We start from the raw sequence: 16,225 nt of genomic DNA on the forward strand, positions 1-16,225 counted from the left end.
ATTAGGTCAGAGTAAAAAGGCCAAGGAAAGTGTACCCTTGTGAGGCCCCAAAATCTTGCTTAACAAGACCCTTAAAAGGGCTTACTGTTTTTCATTTACTCTTAGACACACGGGAGAAATACTGACAAGGTATTCTCAAGAGGTCAAAACAACAAAAAACTTTAATGGCAACTTCAGAAAATCAGAGAACTTTGGCAAAAGTTTAGAGCAACATTCAATCAATATAAAACCTTTCACAAATCCTTAACTTAGCCCATATGATTTTAGGTTACTAAAAATTATGAGAAGAGGGAATTAGAAGAAGAAAGAGAAGATATAAAAAAGAACAAACATAGCTACTGCTCTTGGTTCCAGTGGTGTTCAGCTGATAGAAATTCCAAAAGGACGTAGGGTCAAGATGTGCTTGCCTTGTGTTCTGGGTTAAATACCCTTTGGCTTTTCTGGGCCCTCTCCCCAGGTGGGACTTCTGGTCACCTGGCCACTCTGGGGCTAGATTGGGGCTTCAGGGGTGAGGCGTGGAGCACTGACTCCAGTGTGCCAGTGATTGGCAGCCACTGTGGGGCTGGGATACAGGCCTGGAGAAGGTGGGGTGTACGAGACAATGCATTGCCTCACCAAAGGCAAGGCCCGACCTGCCCCTTTCCCACACACACACACAAAATGTTTTGAGCCAGGAGTCTCTTCCAGTCTCTCACAACTCCCTGGATAAATGAGAAGGGGGCACTGGTAACAACAGATACAAAGAAGGCTGAAGTACTCAACAAGTTCTTCATCTCAGTTTTTACTGTCAGTCAGGATTCCCAAGTCTTTCAAGTCTCTGGACTTCCAGGTGGGGGTTGGGGGAGGAGAGTCCCTCACACTGTAAGTGAAGAGCAGGTTAAAGACCACCTGATAACACTGAATAGGCACAAGTCTACAGGGCCTGATGACATGCATCCTTATGGGAACTCACTGATGTTGTTGCCAAGCGACTCTCCATCATATGGGAAAAGTCCCTGGTGATAGAAAAAAAGGGAAAAATCACTCCTATTTTTAAAAAGCAGAGAAAGGAAGACCTGGGGGACTACAGACCAGTGAGTCTCACGTCTGTGCCTGGGAAGATCATAGAGCAGAATGTCATGAAAGCAGTGTTAAAGCCCAACAAAACAAGGAGGTTTTCCAAGACAGCCAGCACAGCTTCACTAAGGGCAAACTGTGCCTGACCAATCTGGTGGCCTTCTATGATGGAATGATTGCAATGGTTGACAAGGGAAGACCAACCGATGCCACCTACCTAGAATCCTGTAAAGCCTTTGACACAATTCCACACAACATCATTATCTCTAAACTGGAGAGCTATGGATTTGAAGGGTGGGCTATTCAGTGGATAAGGAGTTGGCTGGATGGATGCAGCCATAGAGTTGTGGTCAATGGCTCAATGTCTGGATGGAAATCAGTGACAACTAGTGACCGGTGCTCTTTAATATCTTCATCAGTGACAAAGAGATCGAGTGCACCCTCAGAAAGTTTGCAGGTAACACGAAGCTGAGTGGTGCAAGTAACACAATGGAAGGATGGGATGCCATCCAGAGGGACCTGGAGAAACGTGAGAAGTGGGCCCACGAGAACCTCATGAGGTTCAACCAGTCCAAGTGCAAGGTGCTGCACCTGGGTTGCAGCAATGCAGGCATGAGTCCAGACTGGGAGATAAACTCATTGAGAGTATCCCTGTAGAGAAGGACTTGGGGGTGCTGGTGGATAAAAAGTTGGACATGAGCCAACAGTGTGTGCTTGCAGCCCAGGCCCACCGCATCCTTGGCTGCATCAAAAGAGTTGTGGCCAGCAGGTCAAGGGAAACTATTCTCTCCCCTTCTACTCTGATCTCATGAGACCCTGCCTGGAGTACTGTGTCCCGTCCTCAGCTCAAGAAAGACGTGGACCGCTTGGAATGAGTCTGGAAGAGGGTGACAAAGATGATCAGAGCTGGAGCACCTCTGCTATGAAGACAGGCAGAGAGAGCTGAGATTGTTCAGTCTGGAGAAGAGAAGGCTCTGGGGAGACCACATTGTGGTATTCCTGTACTTAAAGGGGGCTTATAAAAAAGAGGTAGAGAGTTTTTACACAGGCAGATAGTGATAGGACAAGGGGGAATTGTTTTAAATTAAAAGAGGAGAGATTTAAATTAGATCTTGGATAATTCTTTACTGTGAGGGTGGTGAGGCACTGGCAGAGGTTTCTCAGAGAGGTTATGGATGCCCTGTCCCTGGAAGTGTTGAAGGCCAGGTTGGATGGGGCAGTGAGCAACCTGATATAAAGGGTGGTATCCCAGCCCATGTCAGGAAGGTTGGAACTAGATGACCTTTGAAAGTCCCTTCCAACCCAAACCATTCTATGATATGATTCTGTCACAGTTTGAAAGACAGGTGTCTGCTAATGAAGGCAGGAGCCTGTGGTCATTAATTGTTGTGGTATTGTGGGTCCCAAGATGAGGTGAGAGATGAGAATCTGACTCCAAGTTCTCAGAAGGCTGATTTATTATTTTATGATATTATATTATATTAAAAGAAAATTATGTACTAAAACTATACTAAAGAAACAGAAAAGGAGACATCAGAAGGCTAGGCAAGAATGAATAATAAAAACCTGTGACAGATTCAGAGAGTCTGACACAGCTGGCTGTGATTGGCAATTAATTAAAAACAATTCACATGTTGGGTAAACAGTTCTCCAAATCACATTCCAGAGGAGCAAAATATGGAGAAGCTGAAGCTTCCCAGCTTCCCAGGAGAAAAAATCCTGGCAAAGGGATTTTTCAGAAAATATGACAGTGACAGGAGCCTCCCTTGGAATGAAAAATACGAACCCCCTCCCTCTGAATTATTATAATTTTGAAATTAAGGGGCTTTCAGGCAAAGATGTGAGAAAAGGAATAACAGTTCTTTACTAGTGTGTGCATGTATAACAAGGCAAACAAACAATAACAATGGTAACAACAACAAAGAATAGAAAACCCAATATACAGTCTCTTCCTGATCTTTAAGCAATTCCCCCTTTTTGTGTAGTTACGGTTGCAGCTGGCAGGGGTGCTGGCAGGCTCCCAGCAGGGCAGGACAGGTGCCATGACTCCCCCTCGGCTGCAGGGGGCACTGTGGCATGCGTTTCGGCTGTCTTTCTCACGTGAACAATGGCGGACAGGCTTGGCAAAAGGGATATAAATGGGGCTTCCTTTAGAAACCCCCAGGAGCAGCCGATCCTGGTGCCCCCGTTGAATAGCAAAAGGAGCTGTAGCAGGGAACCTTGGAGTAGCAAGCCAAGAAGGCAGGGATGAGCAAAGTCCCAGAGTGGTAGATGAGATGTATCAAAACTATAAACTTTAAACTAGGTTGGAAGGGGTAAGGGGATGCAGCTGGGCTCTCTGGAAGCAGGCGCAAGGATGTTAAGCCTGAGTCAGGGGTGAAATCAGTAGCCCAGCTGAGGTATATGCATACTAATGCATGCAGCATGGATAACAAACTAGAGGAGCTGGAAGCCGTGGGGCAACGGCAAAGATATGATGCAGTTGCCATCACAGAAATGTAGTGGGGCAACTCACATAGCTTGAGCGCTGCACTGGATAGCTACAAGCTCTTCAGAAGAGATGGGAAAGGGAGAAGAGGCAGAGGGGTGGCACTTTATATTAGGGAGGCTTTTGATGCCATGGGTATTGAAATTAATGACAATGAAGTTGAATGCCTTTGGGTAAGAATTAAGGGGAAGGCCAACAAGCCTGGCATCCTACTGGGAGTCTGTTATCGTCCATCCAACCAGGAAGAAGAGGTGAACTCCTTATTCTATAAGCAGCTGGAGAATGTTTTAAGATCACCAGCCCTTGTTCGTGTAGGTGACTTCAACCTACCCGACATCTGCTGGGAACTTAATACAGCAGAAAAGAGGCAGTCCAGGAAGTTTTTAGAGTGTGTGGAGGACAACATTTTGTTGCAGCTGGTGGGTGGGCCCACCAGGGTAGGGACTATGTTAGACCTGTTGTTTGCAAATAGAGATGGGCTGGTGGGAGATGTAGTGGTTGGAGGTCTCTTGGGGCACAGTGATCATGAAATTATAGAGTTCTCAATATTTGGTGAAATGAGGAGGAACATCAATAAGACTTTTACATTGGACTTCAGGGGGGCAGATAGTGGTGATATTTCGCCCGATTGGCAGAAAGAATGATGCATCACACTCCATGATATCAGAAGGCTAATTAATTACTTTATTATACTATATTATTCTATACTATATTACACTATATTATGCTATATTACACTACATCTAAACTGAAACTGCACAATCACTAAACTGAACAAAATCTCGTGACTGTCTCCTGACCTACAGTCTGGACACATGCTTGGCCCTGATAGGCCAAGGAAACAAAACACCATCACTTTGGGTAAACAATCTCCATATTGCATTATTCTTTGGCACAACACAGGAGCAGCAAATGAGATAAGAATTGTTTTGATCATTGTCTGCTTCTCTCACTGCCTCTCTTAGGTTCAGAGAATGTGAATCCCACAGGCAGACTTTGGCTTATTTAGGAGACTTATTCAGAGAATTCCTTGGGAAGCAGCCCTTAAAAACAAAAGAGTCCAGGAAAGGTGGGCCTGCTTCAAATCAGAGATCTTGAGGCCACAGGAACAGACTGTCCTTGTGTGCCAAAAGATGAGTCAACGGGGCAAACGTCCAGCCTGGGTGGGCAACGAGGTTTCAAAGGAACTGAGGAATAAAAAGAGGATGTATCATCCTGGGAAGGATGGTCAGGTCTCTCAGGAAGTATTTTAGGGGGCTGCTAGGGCGTGTAGGAAAGAAATTAAGGAGGCCAAAGCTCAGTTTGAACTTAATTTGGCGACATTTGTAAAGGATAATAAAAAACGTTTTTACAAGTATATTAACAGCAAAAGGAAGGGTAAGACCAACTGTCGTTCTCTACTGGATGCGGGAGGGAATTTAGTAATTGCAGATGGGGAGAAAGCAGAAGTGTTTAACACCTTCTTTGCCTCAGCCTTTAGTAGGAAGACAGCTTGTCCTCAGAACAACTGTCCTCCTGGGTTGGTAGATGGTGTTAGGCAGCAGAATGGTCCCCCTGTTATCCAGGAGGAGGCAGTCAGAGAACTGCTGAGCTGCTTGGATGTTCATAAACCTATAGGACCAGATGGGATCCATCCCAGGGTAATGAGAGAGCTGGCAGATGAGCTTGTGAAGCCACTCTCCATCATTTACCAACAGTCCTGGCTCACTGGTGAGGTTCCAGATGACTGGAATCTGGCCAATGTGACCCCCATTCGCAAAAAGGGTAGGAAGGAGGATCCTGGTAATTATAGGCCAGTTAGTCTGACATCAGTACCCAGTAAGGTAATGGAACAGGTTATATTGAGTGTAATCATGCAGCACTTACAAGATGGCCGAGGTATCAGACCCAGCCAGCATGGGCCTCCCTTTATGACCAGGTGACCCGTCTGGTGGATACGGGAATAGCTGTGCATGTTTTCAATTTAGACTTCAGCAAGGCCTTTGACACTGTCTCCCACTGTATACTCCTGGAAAGGCTGGCAGCCCACGGCTTGGACAGAAACCCTCTTTGCTGGGTTAAGAACTGGCTGGATGGCTGGGCCCAGAGAGTGGTGGTGAGTGGTGCTGCATCCAGCTGGAGGCCAGTCACTAGTGGCATCCCTCAGGGGTCTGTGCTGGGGCCAGTTCTGTTCAATATTTTTATTGATGACATGGATTGTTTTGGGGTGGAGAGATGACATGACAACCAGGTTTCATGCAGCAGAGAGAGTTTATTCATGTACCCAGCTCCTTTTATCGGATCTTCAAAAGACTCTGCATTCAACTCTGGTCACAACCCAACCCACTGACCAATAGCCACCTGCTTGTGTTCATATCAGGGACTGGCTCTCTGCAGCCAAACCCCTCCTCTTTTCATGAGGCATACAGACCGTCTGTATGCTGTGATAATGGATGAGGGTATTGAGTCTTGCATTAGTAAATTTGCAGATGACACCAAGCAGGGAGCATGTGTTAATCTGTTGGAGGGCTCTGCATAGAGACCTGGAACAGTTGGATGGATGGGCAGAGTCCAATAAGATGAAGTTTATTAAGTCCAAGTGCCGAGCCCTGCATTTTGGCCACATTAACCCCCCTGCAACATTATAGGCTGGAGATGGTGTGGCTGGACAGTGCCCAGGCAGAAAGGGACCTGGGGGTACTGGTTGACAGACAACTGAACATGAGCCAGCAGTGTGCCCTGGTGGCCAAGAAGGCCAACAGCATCTTGGCCTGTATCAGGAATAGTGTGACCAGCAGGACCAGGGAAGTCATTCTTCCCCTGTAGTTATAACTGTGAGGCCACACTGGAGTACTCTGTCCAGTCCTGGGCCCCTCAGTTTAGGAAGGGACTTTGAGACGCTTGAACGTGTCCTGAGGAGGGCAACAAGGCTGGTGAGGGGCTTGAAACACAAGTCCTATGAGGAATGATTGAGGGAGCTGGGGTTCTTTAGCCTGAAAAAAAGAAGACTCAGAGGCAACCTGTAGCAGCCACAGGGCCTGAGGCAACTCTGGCGTTTTGGGGTCTCCCCGACACCGGCTGCCGTGGGTGTCCAAGACTGAGAAGTCCAATTAAGCATGACCTATCTGGGCCCCTCAGGCAGGCTCCAGAGCCGCAGGCAGTCTTAGCAAGCAGTTCAGCTCTTTGTGATTATCAGCTCATTTGTGATTTCAGCTCTTTAGCTTGCTAAGTGCCTTTGGCAGATGCTGGGAGAGAGACACGAGAAGGCTATGTGAGGTCCCACAAAGATGTCTTTATTGATGTCTTCTGTGAAGGTTCTCAGGGACAGCTCTTCTGCCAAACTGGGCAGAAGTAGGGCTTTACATAGGGTACAGGAGTTTTAGAAATTGTCCAATAGTAAGGGTTGAGGCGAATGCGACCTGTAGTCTTACATAGAGATAAGCAAGGGTCTGAAGGCAGAAGAGGGGCTTCTTAGGTCCAGTCATCATGACTAGGCATTTCTTATCTTAGGCTGCTGAACGCCATGGAGGCCTTGCATGCCCTGTGCCTGCTACAAGGGCCTGCAAGGGGGTCTGTTGCCTAAGATAAGATAATGCCTAGTCATGATGACTGGACCAAGAGACCCCTCTTCCACCTCAGACCCTCATTATCTCTCTGTAAGACCATAGGTCATATCCACCTCGACCCTTACTATTGGACTGTTTCCCAAAACCCACATACCCTATATAAACCCCTGCCTTTGCCTAGTTTGGCAGAAGAGCTGTCACTGTCACCCTTCGCAGAAGCTGCCAATAAAGACACATCTGTGGAACCTCACACAGCTCTTCTCCTCTCTCATCCCTGCATCTGCTGAGGCACTTAGCAAGCAAAGAGCTGAAATCACTAGAGCTGAATTCACCAACAAGCTGATCTCACTTAAAGAGCCGAACTGCTTGCTAAGTTCTCCTGTGGCTGGGAGCCTGCCAGAGACACCTAGACAGGTTGTGCTTAGCGGCACTTTGCTGTCTGGGACACTTATGGCAGCTGGGTCAGACAGACCCCGAAAACCTGGCCGTAATAGCGACCTTATCATTCTCTACACTCTCTACAACTTCCTGAAAGGTGGTCGTAGTCAGGTGGGGGTTGGTCTCTTTCTCCAGGCAGCAACTGACAGTATGAGAGGACACAGTCTTAAGCTGTGCCAAGGGAAATATCGGTTGGATATTAGGAAAAAGTTTTTTATGGAAAGAGTGATAAAGTTTTGGAATTGTCTGCCCGAGGAGGTGGTAGAGTGACCTTCCCTGGTTGTGTTTTAAAATGACAGGATGTGGCACTCGGTGCCATGGTGTGAGACACAACTGCTCACTTTAAAAATTTTAAAAGGTTTATTAAACCTCAACAAAAATGCAACAAAAGGACTACATAAGGAAAACTTTGCAGCACTGGGAACTGCCTTCAGGGGTACCACATAGCCGGTTCGTCTTCAAGATGGGTGTTCAGTCTTTTATACCCCTGGGGGTTGCATCAGCCAACCCTGGCCCCTCCTAAAGTCTGTCAGTCAGCTCTTCTTTGCCATTTATTGGTGAAGACTGCTTTCTTGTAACTTGATTGGAGGTCAGGTGTTGCTAACTAGACATCACTAAAGCTTTTCTTAATATTCACACAATAGTCATCTCTTAATTGTGATACACAATCATCTCATTATTCACCTATAAAAATGGTTTAGTTGAGGTGTTAGGGCATGGGTTGGACTCAATGATCTTGAAGGTCACTTCCAACCTAGTGATCCTGTGATTCTGTCAAAAACTTGGCAACTGTATCTGAAACCGCTGGTTGTCCCAGCAGGGCAGGGGGTGCTGGTTACATTGTAGCAAAAATCCAGAGCAGTGCCGAGGAAACGGCGGGGGCTGTGATTTGTGGAAGCAAACAAACTCCACAACTTTTGTGAAAGTTTTAAAGCTGGTATGTTTATTACAGCACTGGATGCATGTGGGGATTGTTCCCCTTAAAATGACATGCATACCTCTGGGAACTCCAGATCTTTTTTTATCTTCTTTATCTAATACATATGCATGGAATTTCACAACAGGTTCATAAATATTCATTTTACTGATTTTGCGTTATACTTGCAGCTAGTTTTTTTTATCAGAAAGTACAGAAAGAACTCCTGGGTCATCCTGCCCTGTCTCCTGCAGCAGCCTCTCCATCTGTTTCAGAGTTCAAGGGGGCCCTCCCTTATCTCTGTCCTTCAGCTGAAGCAGTTTCTTAGAGCATAGGTTTTTCGCGAGAACAGGCACTCAGACCAAACAGCTATGTTTGCAAGCTACAGACCTAATTCAAAGATGTACATTTCACCAAAACCAAAATGGATTTCTACTCTGGAAAATTTCCACTCTGTCTCAGCTGGGCAGCAACAGCCCGACTCCCGAATAAGGCAGGCTCCCTGGGAGGGGAAAGGGGCTCGGGGAGGCCAGGGTTTCCCCTGGGCCACTGGAGCACATGGTGGAGGGTCCTTTGTTTAGTGAGGTAGGGTGTTAATGCTGTCCCAATGCAACGGCCACTCTTACAAGCAGAGCTCCACTCACAGTAGAAAGCAGCAGAAGACAGAACCTGTCAGTGGTGGTGAATTCATCCCACAGTGACCACAATGTTCTTCCCCTCCAAATGCTGAGATCAAAGACTGAGCTTGGAGATGTATCCAACCCTTTCCCCCAACCCAAATCTCACAGTATCTCTGCCCTCCAGAAGAAACCCCCAGTTAAAAAAAGAGAGAGTAGCCAGCTGGACCTCTCCTCTGAACTGTGGCCACTTCTTTTGTCTCCCTTAAGTATCCAGTCATTATTGTTTCCTAGAAATACGTAGGGGGGGGGAAATTCCTTAAGAGAAAAAAATAAAAGGAGAACTCCTAAAACCCCAATGGATTCTATAATAATAATATTAACAATATTAAAAGGAGACAAGAAATAACACTCAAGAGAAACAAGTGATGCACACTACAATTGCTCAGCCCATCTCCTAGCAGCAAGCAGTCCTTCATGGACAATTCCCCTCAGTTTATATACTGGGCATGACATTCTATGGTGTGGTATATCCCCTTGGCCAGTCTGAGTGAGCTGTCCTGGTTATGCTCCTATTAAGATCTGGTTATTAAAGTTATTAGAAATGTCCCTTCCCAAATTAAGGTGCAAAAGAGACCATATGCCAAAGTCAATAGCATGGGTTTATTTGATAGTAAATGTGAAAAACGCCAATCACTTGTGTTAAAATTTTAGAAGTTTAATAGGAATAAAATAGTTATAGAAATAGTAATAAAAATTAGAGCAATAAGAATTTGGACAATCAGAGTAAGGACAATAAAAGACAATAAAAGCAAAGAATTACTAATGTTTGGATGCTTTCCTCCCGAAAGCATGCTTGCTAACAAAGGATTAACTCTTAAAAGCAATAACCTGTTGCATATTCATAAATGTCATACATGATTCAAAAATTCTTTTCAAACAAAGGGTGTTTTCTGGTTATTGTCAACTTGCCCCCCTCATCTTGTAAATCAGTCATCTCAGTTGCCACCAAGTCTGGTCTTTCCTGATAAGGAGGCAATAAATCTTCTCTTGGGTATTTTGGTGTCTTGTTGCTGTTATCTCTGTGTGAAGAATTTCTTGAGCTAGTTAGAAAAAGTATCTTACATCACATAGTTTCTATTTTAATATTATGTTATAGCCTAAAACTTTATTTAACACACTACTGAAAAGGATTAATACATTATAACATTCTAACATAACACATATAGGATTCATTTTAATATTTGTGAAAAGCCAATCATATAATACGGATTTTTCACAGCTAACAAAGGATTAACCCTTAAAAGCAATAGCCTGCTGCATATTCATATATCTCATACATGATGCAAACTTACTTTTCAAACAAAGGATGCCTTCTGCTTAATTTCTGCCTCCCCCTTCATCTTGTAAATCAGTTTCTTTGGCTCCTAAAAGTCTGGAAGAAGTCTGAATAGTCCTGATAAGGATGCAGTAATTCTTCTCTTGGGTATTTTGGTGTCTTGTTGCTGTTATCTGTCTGTGGATAATTTCTTGGTTATCTTGTCCATTCCTTGAACTAGTTACAAAAGTATCTTACATCACATAGTTTCTATTTTAATATTAAGCTGTAGCTTAAAACTATATTTACCATACTACTTAAAAGAGATTAATACAGCATAACTTTCAAACATAACACATATAGTATTCATTTAAATATTTGCAGAGAGCCAATCATATAATATGCATTTTTCACAGTAAATATGAGCGAGACAGAGGGAGAGAGAAAAGAAAGAGATAGAAAATAGGTGGGGGGGGGACAGAAAGAGAGAGATAGAGACAGAATAAGGAAAATATGACCACTCCATTGTAAAGAACGACTGCTCACTTTTAAAATTTCAAAGGTTTATTAAGCCTTAATGTGAGAAATGATACTCACTTCCAAAAATTTAGAAAGGTTTATTAAAACCTTATCAAAAATACAGCAGAAGACTGAATAGAGAAAATAATATGGCACGGGGAGCACAGGATTTTTTGCACCATGTGCTCACCCAAACAATGGAGGTTTCGCATTTTACCCATTAGCCCCCCCCAAAGTTCTGCCCATCTGTTAGAGTTCTAGATGCTGAGAATTTTAGACTTTCTGAACTGACAGTCTCTGACTCCCCGGAGAGCACTACATTTTACCTGAGGCGGTGGAACTGGCTTCCAAAATTGATTGATAGCACTGGGATTGCAGGTGTGTAGTTGGTTAGAAGTGTGTAATATCACAGGCTGGAAAACTTAGAGTTTCGGGTTTTAGAATACAGTAATAAATATGAAGCATGATGGAGGTTTTAAGGCAGAGGCAGGTTGTTCTTCTTTACCTTCTTCTTCCTTCTTCTGCATGGGTCTGGGTGATGTTTTGTAATTCGACAGAAAAGTCCACAGTGCGGACTTCGAGGGATTAGGTATTGGGTTAACAGTGATAATATTTAGGTATCATTTCTTAATTGGATAGTTTACCCTTAAAAGACCTTGTAACAAGAGATAGTTAGCTATTTTGTGCCTTGCTAATGAAAGACTGAGGAACTCACTGCAGTGAGACTGTAACATTGATAAGAAATAATAACACCTGAGTCCGAACGTGAACTATAATCTCAAGTGCCTTCAATCCCAACCTCAACAGAGGTAGAAAAAGGAAGCTGAAAACCGGCATCCATCAACTCCTTCTCTGCTGTCCAGTGGTGGAGTTTGCTTCCTTAAATCTTGATTGGAGGTCAAGGGTTGCCATAGTAACAAGCCAACCCTCCCAAATGCCCCAAACCCAGGCCATCCACTGTCGCCCTGATTTTCTAGGATTTTCTAAGCCTTCTGATGTTTACCTTCTTGTGGAGAACTTTATCACACACTGTCTGTAGATAACACATTGTTTTGCATTCCTTTATGGAGGAGGAGAGACTTGATTGACTGTTGGTTTGCCCAGTGGCATTGGAGAGGTGGCACTGTCACCCTCCAATCCACTGTCACTTTTGGAAAACTATAAATGTTGGAGTCAGGAAATAAATTTCCCTTTTTGTTCTTCACCTTGGAGCAGCGGTGTGTGTCTGGTTCTTTTGTGTTCCATAGCGACAATCCACTGATAACAACACAAGGAGGGTAAAACATACCTATAACTCTATAAAACTTTTCTTAACATATATACATGATATTTGGCTTTTAATTGTGAGAGTCAATTACTCATCTATCACAATCCCCCCTTTTCCTTTTCCACAAGTTATTTGGCTCGAACAATTTAACTCAATGAGTCATACTAGCATCTGTTGATGTGGGCAAGGACAGAGGGAACCAAAGGGAAAAGAAAAAAATCCCTGGTTTTCCCTGCGCACCCTTATCCAGAATGAACAAAAGGAGATTACAGAGGTCCAGCATGGCTTTTACCCCCATCTACCCTGCCTATGGAGTTGCTATTCAAAGCAGGTGTCTCTTAGTGGTGAGTACAGAGGCCAACTCAGTCTTGCCCTCCAGTCTCTTTAGTATTAAGGCAGTTGGGGAAATACTGAGATCCGGTATGGCCATTTGTCCCTACCTTACCATGCTTATGGGGTTGTTACCCGCAGCAGTGCTATGGAATCTTCTTGGTAGCAAAGAAAGAGGCCAACCTGGTCTTGCCCTCCTTCCTTTGTCTTATTTTCTTAAGGAAGCTGTCCCATTACCTTTTATGCTCCCTTGTGTACGTCCCCTCAAAAGATGCTTGTAATTCTTTTCCATTAAAACACTTCTTCACCTGGTTGGTGGAAGCTTGACTCTACTTTTTGTGCATCTTGGTGTTTCTCTGGTCATCTCTTGGTCTCTGCTAGAAAATCAATCTCGTTTCCCCCAGCCTGGATGTTATAGTCCATTCTTTGGGTTCTTCTACTGGGCCTTTAATTCTGTTGGCAGGAGTCCACCCACCCTCTGCAGTCTGCACAGCCGATTTGGTGGTGAGCAGTACCTGAAAGGGACCTTCCCACTGAGGAGTTAGAGGCTTATCTCTCCATGACTTAATCATCACCCAATCCCCAGGATTAAGATCATGAATTCTGAAATCCAGGGTGGTAGTTTGAGGAATTGCCCCCTTATGTCTTAGCCCTTCTAAGGTTTGTGCTATAGACATAACATATTTCTCGGCATTGGTTTCCCCTTCCTCATAGATGGCAACCTTCTGGGGTGAGGTCAGGAAGGGTAACACAAACATCATTTCATACAGTGATACCCCCAGATATGACCGGGGCTGGGTTCTAGTTCTTAATAAGGCCAAAGGAAGACATTTTATCCATGACATTCCGGTTTCAATCATTAGCTTAACTAGAGCTCTTTTAAGAGTTTGATTCATTCTCTCAACCCGAGCGGAACTCTGTGGACGCCACGAAATGTGTAATTCCCATTTTACTCCCAGGGCTTGGATAACTTTCTGCTATATCTTCGATGTGAAATGAGTTCCCTGGTCTGCATCGATCTTGTTTACCATCCCATATCAGGGAATGATTGATTCTAGGAGTGTTTTACTCACAGCATTGACATTGGTTTTCACAGTGGGTACTGCCTCTACCCAATGAGGCAAGTGATCTACTATCACTAGCAAAAACTGTCGAGTTTGTGAGGTCCCCGGGATGAGGTGAGAGATGAGGAATCTGACTCCATGTTCTCAGAAGGCTGATATTTTATATTATATTATATTATATTATATTATATTATATTATATTATATTATATTATATTATATTATATTAAAACTATAATACAGAATAGAGAAAGGATACATCAGAAGGCTTAACAAGAATGATAATGAAAACTCGCGACTGACTCCTCAGAGTCTGACACAGATGATGGTGATTGGTCATTAAGTAAAAACAATTCACATGAAACCAATCAAACAATGACCAGTTGGTAAACAATCTCCAGACCACATTCCAAAGCAGCAAACAGGGAGAAGCAAATGAGATAATATTGTTTTTTCTCTGAGGCTTCTCATCTTCCCAGGAGAAGAAATCCTGGCAAAGGGATTTTTCAAAAAATATGACAGTGACAGCAAAAACTTCTACCGTTGTACCTGGGGAAGCTCAGTAAAGTATACTAGGATGTTTTGAAAGGGCTGTAAGGCTAGTTCTCACCCTCCCCTGGGTGTTTTCCTCATTATCTTCTTATTTACTTGTTGACATATCACACACTGTTTAGTCACCTGCTTAGCTATCCCAAAAATTCCCATGCATCCCCAGACCCTTAGAAATTGATCACTTAGCGCTTGTGTACCCCAATGTGTTGTCCCATGTATGCCTTCTAGCATTTTCCTGGCAAGGAGTTTATTCAATCCCTTTAGAGGATGTTTGCCTCCCATCTGCTAATCTCCGCTTCCCTTTGTTATCTTTCTTGGCTCCTATTTTAAGGAGTTCTTCCTCTTCTTCTGCACTAAATACCATGACTTCATGCATTTCTCCCATTGGGGTTACCACCATCATTAGTTTTTCTGTCCCTGATTCAGCTGCATTTTTAGCTTCTAAATTGGCTAAATTGCTCCCCCACACTTCTTGAGTCTCCCCTTTTTGATGTCCTTCAACATATACCACTGCTACTTCTTCTGGTAATTGTAAGGTTTTTAAAACTTCTAATACAAGTTTTTTGTGAATCAGTCCCTTTCCCTTTGAATTTAATAGGCCACTCTCTTCCCAAATTTTTCCAAAGGTATGCACTACACCAAAAGCGTATTTCGAGTCTGTATTTATTGTACCCCTTTTCTGTGCTAATATTTACAGAGCTCATTTTAGGGCATACAACTCACACGCCTGGGCTGACCAGTTGGAAGGCAACTTTCCCTTTTCTATGGCTACTAACCTTTCATGCACTATAGCGTACCCCAATACCTGGTGTGCCTGGATTACCCTTGAAGATCCATCATTTACAATCATTTCCCTCCTTGGAGAGGTTAATCCGATAGGTTCTCTCTTACTCTAGTTTGATAGTTTATAACTTCTAGGCAATTATGTATTAATTCCTCACCTGGTTCTCCATACAAAATCTGGGCAGGGTTGAGTTGTTTACTCATAATTAGCTCTAAATCACTATTTATTAAGATGGCTTTATACTTTAGCACTTGGGAATGAGTGAGCCATTTCTCAGCCTTTTGGCTTAGGATACTTCTAACTGAGTGTCGGGTATATACTTTCAAATTTCCCCCAAAGGTAAATTATTTGCTTTCCTCTACGAGTACGGTGGTCACTGCCATCGCCTGAATGCAGGTTGGCCACTCCCAGCTAACAGGGTCCAGCAGTTTTGATTAATAGGCCACTGCTTTCCTGGATACTCTCCACTCCTGGGCTAGTACTCCATGAGCTACCCAGCTTTCTATATCTACAAACAGATAGAAGGGTTTGTCTAAGGCAGGAAGACTCAGTGCTGGTGCAATGACTAATTTTTGCTTTAGAGCATCAAACTTTTGACCATCGTCTTCTTTCCACCTAATCTCTTATTCTACTAACTTTTCATACAGGAACCTGAAGGCCTGTGTGTATCCTTCAATCCATAGCCTACAATATCCCAACAAGCCTAGAAACCTTCTAACTTCTCTCAGTTTTTGGCCATGGGAGTGAGACTAACCCCACAATTATTTCAGGGTTCAGTCTTCGGCTGCCTTGACAAATTATATGTCCTAGGTATTTTACTTCACACTCTACAAATTGGAGTTTCCCTTTTGATAGCCGAAGTCCTTGGTTCCCCAGAAAATTTAACAATGCTTTGGTGGATTCCCCTACTTTGTTTTCTTCCCATCCTGAGAGAAGCAAATCATCTGCATATTGGATGAGCTTTATCTCTGGTTTGATGGAGAAGAGTTGTAGTACTTCTCCAAGGGCTTGACCAAATAGGTTTGGGGATTCAGAAAACCCTTGGGGTAACCTAGTCCACCAAAGCTGTTGCTTCCTCCCATAATCGGGGTCCTCCCATTCAAAGGCAAATATATCCCTACTTTTTCTCTGCCAGTGGACATGCCCAAAAAAACATCTTTTAGGTTTATCACGTTAAACCACTGGTGTGCTGGGGGAATGTTACTTAGTAGTGTATAGGGGTTAGGCACTACTGGGTATTGATTCACTGTTCTTTTGTTTACTTCTCTTAAATCTTGAATAAGCCTGTAAGTCCCATCTGACTTCTTTACTGGTAATATGGGTGTATTATGG

This window comes from Haemorhous mexicanus, chromosome W, assembly GCF_027477595.1.
Source record: "Haemorhous mexicanus isolate bHaeMex1 chromosome W, bHaeMex1.pri, whole genome shotgun sequence".
In the NCBI taxonomy this organism is placed as follows: domain Eukaryota; kingdom Metazoa; phylum Chordata; class Aves; order Passeriformes; family Fringillidae; genus Haemorhous; species Haemorhous mexicanus.